This window comes from Aethina tumida, chromosome 6 (assembly GCF_024364675.1).
Source record: "Aethina tumida isolate Nest 87 chromosome 6, icAetTumi1.1, whole genome shotgun sequence".
Taxonomy (NCBI): Eukaryota; Metazoa; Arthropoda; class Insecta; order Coleoptera; family Nitidulidae; genus Aethina; species Aethina tumida.
Genome location: NC_065440.1, coordinates 14,040,278 through 14,049,783, shown reverse-complemented (window position 1 = coordinate 14,049,783; position 9,506 = coordinate 14,040,278).

The window sequence follows — 9,506 nt, the reverse complement described above, 5'->3', positions numbered from 1 at the left end:
TAGAACTCGAACATCTCTTTTATTCGAAATTAGCAAGGAAATCTATTCAATGGGGATACTGCAGGAAATTCAATGATTCTACTATTCGAAACGAATTAAATGCAAATGTTTTAGAATTGACTATTTGTTACTTTTTACTGAATTAATTAGATAATTTTATTTTAAATGTTGCAGGTCCATTCATTAAATAAACGTTCAGTATTATTTTAATTCTGGGTAGTCTAATTTATTTGTTGTTATTTAGCAATTCCTGCAAAACGCAAAGCAACCAAGAAACTCAATTTAAAATGTAATAAAATTAGCAGGTTACAAATAAGCAGGAAAACAATTTCATAAACAAAATGTCTCAAATTTAGACGCGACAAGTATTTAATTACTAAGCCCGCAGGAATCTTAACACAGTAGACATTTTTAATTAACATTTGTCTTCTCAATTTTAGGAATTTTATAATAATATGCCAACACATCTTAAATTTCTTTACACCTTAAATATGGTGAGAATGAGATAAAAGAAAAAGCAGGAATTTATTTGTGGGTTTATAATTGTAAGGTTGTTTTATACTGATTTTGTTTTGATAAACTACACATTCACATTTAAAGATATTAATTCAAGATGTCACTATAAACTGTGTTTCCTGCAAACATAATAACAACAAAGTTAATTTTAGAATGTAACTGAAATAAGCATAAGCAAACTATATGGTAAACAATTTGTTTTAATTTCAAAAATAAAAAGTCTTATATCCAGAGGCTCCAAGCATTTAATTGTTATGGCTGCAGGAATGTTAACATAGCAGGAATTTCTAATTAACTTTTGACTTACACAACTTTAAGAATTTAACATAACTATGCCAAGCACATTTTAATTTTTTACACCTTTAAAATATAACGAGCCTTTGATAAAACAGCACGAACAGTGTAATTGAATGCAACCTTTGATATTTCATTCTGACTGTTGTGAACTATTTGTTTAAAGTTTTCGCACAAAATGTTGACTATAAAAAGCTTTTAAATTGTATACTTGGCAACAACAGTTTATTTTTACAATTTGTTATATTAAAGTGTCAAATACTAGAAAATATATTCACTAGAGAAGTTGCAGGAAATTTTATTCTGTGTATATTTTATTTGAACAGTATGGAAGGAAAATATTTTATTTAGGTTTGGTGAAGTGGAAAGCTTTGTTAAATTATCAAGCAACAACAGGAAAAACTAAACTAACTAAACTAATCATACAAATTGATAAAGTTATTAAGTAAACAAATCCAGATTTGATTTTCCTGCACATTAAGCAAAAAAGTTAATTCTAGAAAGTAATTAAAATAAGTACTTCAAAACTACCAGGAAAACAATCTGTACTATAAATATTGAAAATAAAATATTATTATTGCGCCTGCAGGAATGTTAACACAGCAGAAATCTTTAATTAACTTGTAACTTAATTTAAGAATTTTAGATAAATATGCCAAGCACATTTTAAATTACTTTACGCCTTTAAAATATAACGAGAATCTGATAAAACAGCAGGAATTTATTTTTGTGTCTGCGGAACTGGAAACAACTTTTGACGTTTCATCCTGTTTGTGACAAAATAAATAGTGCCTTTAATTAAATACAATTTAAATAACACAATATTCGATGGAAATTTGCACAAAAATAAATTTAAATGTGTTTTCAAAGTAGATAAAAAATATATGGTTCATTAAAAACTTTTAAATTGTGTACTTGACAACAGTTTATTTTTAAAGTTCGTTAAATTAAAACAGTCAATAGTTGAAGCAGAAAACTTATTCAATTATAAAATTGTATTACTTAGTTCGGAAAGTATTTAATGACAATATTTTAGATGTATTCAGGTTAATTTTATGTTTCAAGGAGTCCAGTTTGTTGTTATTGTTTCCTGCAAACACAATAACCAGGAAATTTAATTTTTGAATGTAATTATATAAAGTACATTACAAACTCTCAGAAAGACATTTTGTTTAAAATTACACAAATAGGGTGTCTTAAATTTACAGGCGTAAAGTATTTAATTATTAAGATTGCAGGAAAGTTAATAAACCAGGAATTTTTAATTAACTTTTAACTAACTTAATTTTAAGAATTTAATAAAATTTTATATATTTATACACATTTACAATATAACTAGAAACTGATAAAGCAGCAGGAATTTATTTTTGTAACTGTGTAATTGAATAGAGCCTTTGATGCTTTATTCTCATTGTCTCTATGTAAATAGAGCCCATTAAATTACATTGAATTATATACCATTTAAATAGCAAATTATTTGATGGAAATTCACACACAAACAAATTTGATTCATGTACTAAAACTGATTTGCAAGTAGATAAATAAAAAATAATGGGATAAAAACTGACAAGCAGAAAATCTATTCAATGGGGATTTTGCAGGAAATTTTATTCAGTGTATACTTAGTTCAGAAAATATTTAATGGACACATTTAGATTTATCCAAGTTAATTTATTAAGTAAACACTTCAATATTATCTTAATCCTGGACGCTAGTCAGTTGTTGTTTACTAATTCCTGCAAGCACAATAGCCAACTAACGTAGTTAGTTAATTTTCGAATGTAAATTAACTACGTTACAAACTATCTGTGTATTAAATATCAAAAATAAGGTGCCTTAAATTTAGAGACACAAGGTATTTAATTATTATGGTAGCAGGAATGTTAACAAAGCAGGAATTTTTAATTAACTTTTGACTTACTTCATTTTAGGAATCTTACACAAATATTCATGCATTTTAAATTTATTTACACCTTTACAATATAACGAGAATTTGAGGACACAACAGGAATTTACTTTTGTTTCTGTGTAATTGAAAGCATCCTTTGATGTTTTATCCTGATTCTTACAATGTAAAATTTTGCTTTTCATTCGAATACTCCAAATTATATATAATTAAAATAACAAATTGTAACAGAAGACTATTTGAAGTGATTTTAATAAAGAAAATAATGAGCATGAAAACCTTTTAAATTGTATATTTGTAAATAATAGTTTCTTTTTAAAGTGGGTAGCAGGAATGTTAACAAAGCAGGAATTTTTAATTAACTTTTGACTTAATTAATTTTACATATTTATAAATTTTAAATCTTTTTACACCTTATATACAATATAACGACAATCCGTGGAAACAGCAGGAAATTACTTTTGTTCCTGTGTAGCTGAAAACAACCTTTGATGTTTCATCCTGATTGTCACAAAGTAAAGTGGTGCTTTTCATTAAAATACTCCAAATTATATACAATTTAAATAATAAATTGTAACAGAAAACTATTTGCAGGAAATTTGCATACAAACAATTTAACCGCAGCACACATAAAAGTTAATTTAAATTAAATAAACAGCACAAACAGTTTATTTATCAAGTCAGATTAAAACAGTCCAATTCAAAAAACAGATCAACAAATTCCTGCCACTTCAATCGAAGCCACAGCAGCACTCGGACCGAGATTGAAGTCACAAAGTCCCGCAAAACCAGAACCAGAAAAAACCCCACAAACCCCGTTGATAAGGTGTCGGAGCGAGTCCGAACTTTACAACCCCTCCTGGATCCGCTGGAATCACGGCCGTGCCCGGATTCCTAACACGCCCCGGAGTGCGGCATAATGGGAAAACTTTATCGCCATCTCGGCAACTTGCCGCGGAGAAAACTTGTTAATTAAACTACTCATAGGCCGTTAGTGTTAGTGTTAGTGTTACTGTTAACTGCCGGTTTTTGTGGCACGTACTCAAACAACGTCACGCAGACGAATTCCTCCGGAGTCGTTTAATTTTTAAGAAAAATTAGGCGAGTTATTTCCGAAGGAGTTCTCGACGGCGAAGTTGGCCAACTTTATTCCGGGTCGCTCGAGTTTCTGGTCACGTCTGGGGTCGTGCGGCAGCTGGTCGGGCACGACGAAATAAATTCGTATCGTTGTCATAAATTTACTTGAATTTGTCGCAAAATAAACGGCTCAAATCTGGCAACAAAACCTCGCCCATTTATTTACAATCTTTATTAACAAACGTCTCAGCTTTTAATCTCGGAACGAAAGGGGCCGGAAACTTTCTAACATGAAAAACTGGCTAATTTTTTAACCGGCCAGAAACAAAGGCGACAGTTATAATTAGTAATAATTGCCTCGTTATTTTCGCGATGAAAAATTCAACCGGTCCATCAAGCTTAAGTTTTTTCCACCCCTCTGCGAGAAATCCTCTAAAAACCAGAAAAAGTTATAATATGTATTATGCATGGCGTTTTTATTTCCGACTGGGGCGTAATAAACCGTGCGAAACGGCACGAATTGGGAAACGAAGGATAATAATTTGGAAGCTAGAAATGGGGGGTGAAAAAAACTGTCACCGAACGCCGAAATTAAACTCGGCAATTTAATATCGTTTTGCTAGAGAACATTATTGTTGTCTGGTGATTTTTGTTTTTTACTGAAAAATTAGAAATTTATATCAGAAATGTTTTTACATCTCGACTGAAAGTAATTTAATGTATTACAAATTGTGTATTTTTGGAAAGTTTGTATCTTCAATATTTTTAAGGTTACTACCCAATCTTCATGTTTCAATCTTCAATCTACAATCTTTAACCTCCACCCTTTATTCATCAACCTTCAATTTCCAATATCTAATCTCCAATCATCAACTTCCAACTTTGAGCCTTCAACCATCAATTATCAACCTTCAATCTTCAATCTCTAATCTCCAATCTTCAATAGTCAAGCTCTATCTCTCCACCTTCAGCATCTAATCATTAATTTCTCTCTTCCAATCTCCAACCATCAACCTCTAATAGCCAATTTGCATCTTCCAACCTTCAAAAATCAACCATGGGTATCCAATCTTCAATCGTACACCTCCAACCTTCAATAGTCAAGCTCTAATCTTCAATATTCAACCATCATCTCTCAATCTTCAGTATCTAATCATTAATTTCCCACTTCCAGTTTCCAACCATGAACCTCAAACTTCTAATATACAATCTGCATCTTCCAACCTTCAATCATCAACCATCAGTCTCCAATCTTCAATCATAAACCTCTAATATTCAATAGACAAACCCTAATTTTGAATTTTCAACCTCCATCTCTCAACCTTCAGCATTTAATCATCAATTTCCCAGTTTTAATCTTCAACCATTAACCTTTAATCGCCATTCTGCATCTTCCAATCTTCAACCATTAACCGTCATCTCCAATCTTCAATAGTCAAGCTCTAATCTTCAATCTTCAATCTCCATCTCTCAATCTTCAGCACCTAATCACCAATTTTCCACTTCCAATCTCCAACCAACAACTTCTAATCACCAATCTACATCTTCCAAATCTTCAACCATCAACCAATTCAATCATAAACCTCCAATCTTCAATATTCTACTACAATCTCTCAATCTTCAGCATCTAATCATTAATTTCCCACTTCCAATCTCCAACCATGAACCTCAAACTTCTAATATCCAATCTGCATCTTCCAAATCTTCAACCATCAACCATCAGTCTCCAATCTTCAATAATAAACCTGCAATTTTCAACGTACAACCTCTAACTTTCAATCTTCAATCTCCATCTCTCAATCTTCAGCACCTAATCATCAGTTTCATCATCTTCAACCATCAACCTCTAATTGCCAATTTGCATCTTCCAACTTTCAACCATCAGTCTCCAATCTTCAATTTCAAGCTTCAATTTACAGTCTTCAATCTCCAGTCTTTAGTTTCGAGTTTCAGCTTCAATTTTAACATGATTTTGAACTTCAATTATCAACAGTCAAGTGTAAACTTCGAACTAATTTCAAATCTCCAATCTTCAATTTCCAATTTACAAATCTACAACAGTCAGTTTCAGCTTCATCTTCAGTTTCAACTCCAGATTCACCTTCACTTTCAGTTCGTCAAAAATATCACAATGCTGTTTGTAGAAATCAGTGTTACAAATAAAATGAGTTGTGGCCATTTAAGACAGTTCCCACCCTCTATTCTGTAATTTGGGACCTCCCTAACCAAAATATTCAATCACCAATAAAATACAAATCACATCAATTAAAACAAATAACGTTCAGACAAGGACGACAACAACAAAAATTTAATCAGCGAATTTCTCATGGAAATTGGTACTTTATCTCCATATTTTAAATTGAAACAGCGACTCGATGGAGACGACTCAATTACGAAAAATTTGCATGGACGCGACGGCTGCAATTAATAAAACTGATTAAAATCGCCGTGACGTCCCTTTAGCCCGCCCCATCACCTGCGTTTCGTTTGCGGGGATTAAAATAGAATGGCGGAATCGATGGATGACCGACGAAACGGACGTGAGAATCAAAAGAGAAACTATTATGAATTCTTTTTTGTGCCACACTTAACGCCGTTTAACGCAGCTCAAGTTTTTTATTTTGTCGGTGCGGATTGATGAGATGCTTTTTTCATCCTGTTTTGTCCCTTTAGAGTTTATTCGGTCAAAGATAAATTTTATTTATTGTGGATAAATGTTGGGGAACGAAGGCATGACAAGGAGTAGGCACAAATTTTTTTCACTGGCAGGAATGACTTTTTTTAATAACAGTTAAAATTCAAGTCAACAATTTAATATTTTTATACAATCTCTAATTTCACTTCCAACATTCATTCCTATTTCTAACTGTAGTTTTTAAATTCCAACTTCCTATCTCCAACCTCCAACATTTAATCTCCAATTTACAACCTTCAACTTCAAACTACCAACTTACACTTTTAGCTTCAGTTTTAATTTCACTCCCAGTTTTGCCTTTAATTTCAATTGTAACCACAGATTAAACTATAATCTAGAAACTTTCAATTTTTCAACTCTATTCTCTAAACACCAACTTCCTTTTTCCAATCTCTAATTGCCAGTCTCTAATCTCCTATTTACAATCTCTAATTTCACACATCCAACATTAATTTCTATTTCTAAATGAAGTTTTTAAATTCCAACTTCCTATTTCCAACCTCCAATATCTAATCTCCAATTTACAACCTTCAACTTCAAACTCCCAACTTACACTTTTAGCTTCAGTTTTAATTTCACTCCCAGTTTTGCCTTTATTTTCAATTGTAACCACAGATTGAACTATCATCTAGAAACTTTCAATTTTCAACTCTATTCTCTAAACACCAACTTCCTTTCTCCAATCTCTAATTGCCAGTCTCTAATCTTCTATTTACAATCTCTAATTTCAAACATCCAACATTAATTTCTATTTCTAACTGTAGTTTTTAAATTCCAACTTCCTATCTCCAACCTCCAACATCTAATCTCCAATTTACAACCTTCAACTTCAAACTCCCAACTTACACTTTTAGCTTCAGTTTTAATTTCACTCCCAGTTTTGCCTTTAATTTCAATTGTAACCACAGATTGAACTATCATCTAGAAACTTTCAATTTTCAACTCTATTCTCTAAACACCAACTTCCTTTCTCCAATCTCTAATTGCCAGTCTCTAATCTCCTATTTACAATCTCTAATTTCAAACATCCAACATTAATTTCTATTTCTAAATGTAGTTTTTAAATTCCAACTTCCTATCTTCAACCTCCAACATCTAATCTCCAATTTACAACCTTCAACTTCAAACTCCCAACTTACACTTTTAGCTTCAGTTTTAATTTCACTCCCAGTTTTGCCTTTAATTTCAATTGTAACCACAGATTGAACTATCATCTAGAAACTTTCAATTTTCAACTCTATTCTCTAAACACCAACTTCCTTTCTCCAATCTCTAATTGCCAGTCTCTAATCTCCTATTTACAATCTCTAATTTCAAACATCCAACATTAATTTCTATTTCTAACTGTAGTTTTTAAATTCCAACTTCCTATCTCCAACCTCCAACATCTAATCTCCAATTTACAACCTTCAACTTCAAACTCTCAACTTACACTTTTAGCTTCAGTTTTAATTTCACTCCCAGTTTTGCCTTTAATTTCAATTGTAACCACAGATTAAACTATAATCTAGAAACTTTCAATTTTTCAACTCTATTCTCTAAACACCAACTTCCTTTTTCCAATCTCTAATTGCCAGTGTCTAATCTCCTATTTACAATCTCTAATTTCGAACTTCCAACATTCATTTCTATTTCAAACTGTAGTTTTTAAATTCCAACTTCCTATCTCCAACCTCCAACATCTAATCTCCAATTTACAACCTTCAACTTCAAACTCCCAACTTACACTTTTAGCTTCAGTTTTAATTACATTCCCAGTTTCACCTTTAATTTCAATTGTAACCACAGATACAACTCAACTCTGTTCTCTAAACTCCAACTTCCTTTCTCCAATCTCTAATTGCCAGTGTCTAATCTCCTATTTACAATCTCTAATTTCAAACTTCCAACATTCATTTCTATTTCAAACTGTAGTTTTTAAATTCAAACTTCCTATCTCCAATCTTCAATCTCTAATTTCCACTTTCTCAATCTCTTTAAACTCCAACTTTCAATCTGAAATATACAACTATATTTTTAGCTTCAGTTTTACCTTCACCCTTAGTCTCATCTTCAATTTCCATTTCAACTTCAACCACCTCAAATTTGACTTTCAACACTCAACCTCTAACCTCCAACATCCTTTCTCAAACTCTCAACTTTCATTTTCAGCCTCAGTTTTACCTGCATTTCCAGTTTCAAGTTTAGTTTCTGTTTCAACATCTTAATTCTCAAACTTCCAACCGAAAATCTTAAACCTCCAACCTTCAGTTTTACATTCAGTTCTGGCTTTAAATTCAGTTTCAGATTCAACTTCAACTGTAAACTTTCAACCTTCAAACTCTAATCTCCAATCTCCAGGAGCCTATTACAGCTTCAACTTCAGTAATAATAATAAATATAATTATTTTATAAAATTTTATATTTAATATAATATAATTTCCACTGTCAATTTTCAACCTTTAAACTTCACTATTATATTTTTTGTAGCTGTTAACGTTATTTATTCGGGTACAAGTTCCATATTTTATAGACACGGTTGATGAGCCCTTTTTTCATTCCATCCTCCACCCCCTCCAGAGTCTATCCGGCCGAAGATAAATTTTATTTATCGTGAATAAACGTTGAGAGGCGAAAAATCCTGACAAGGAACAAACACAAATCCCGTCCGCCGCCGTCAGGTCAATTCAAAGCAGCAGGCGCCCGAAATAACTTTTGCTAATAACTTGAACTAGTTGATAACCCGATAATTTATTCAATCTGCGTAACAAATTCCGGATTCCCGGACGCGCATCGGATGTCACAACAGTACATACTCGCGTCAGCTCATTATGTTAATGCCCCCATAAATATTAATGCGGACCCTGAATAATTCTAATTAATCGATAAATATGCATGAACCGGTAACTTTTCTTGTTAGCGCAAAAGGAAAAAAGCAAAACTGTTAAATTCTTTGCGGCGAATTTAACCCACCAAAATGTAAAACTGTCTTTGATATGGTGCGGAGGTCCCGCGGCGACCGAAGTTCCCGACTTGTTA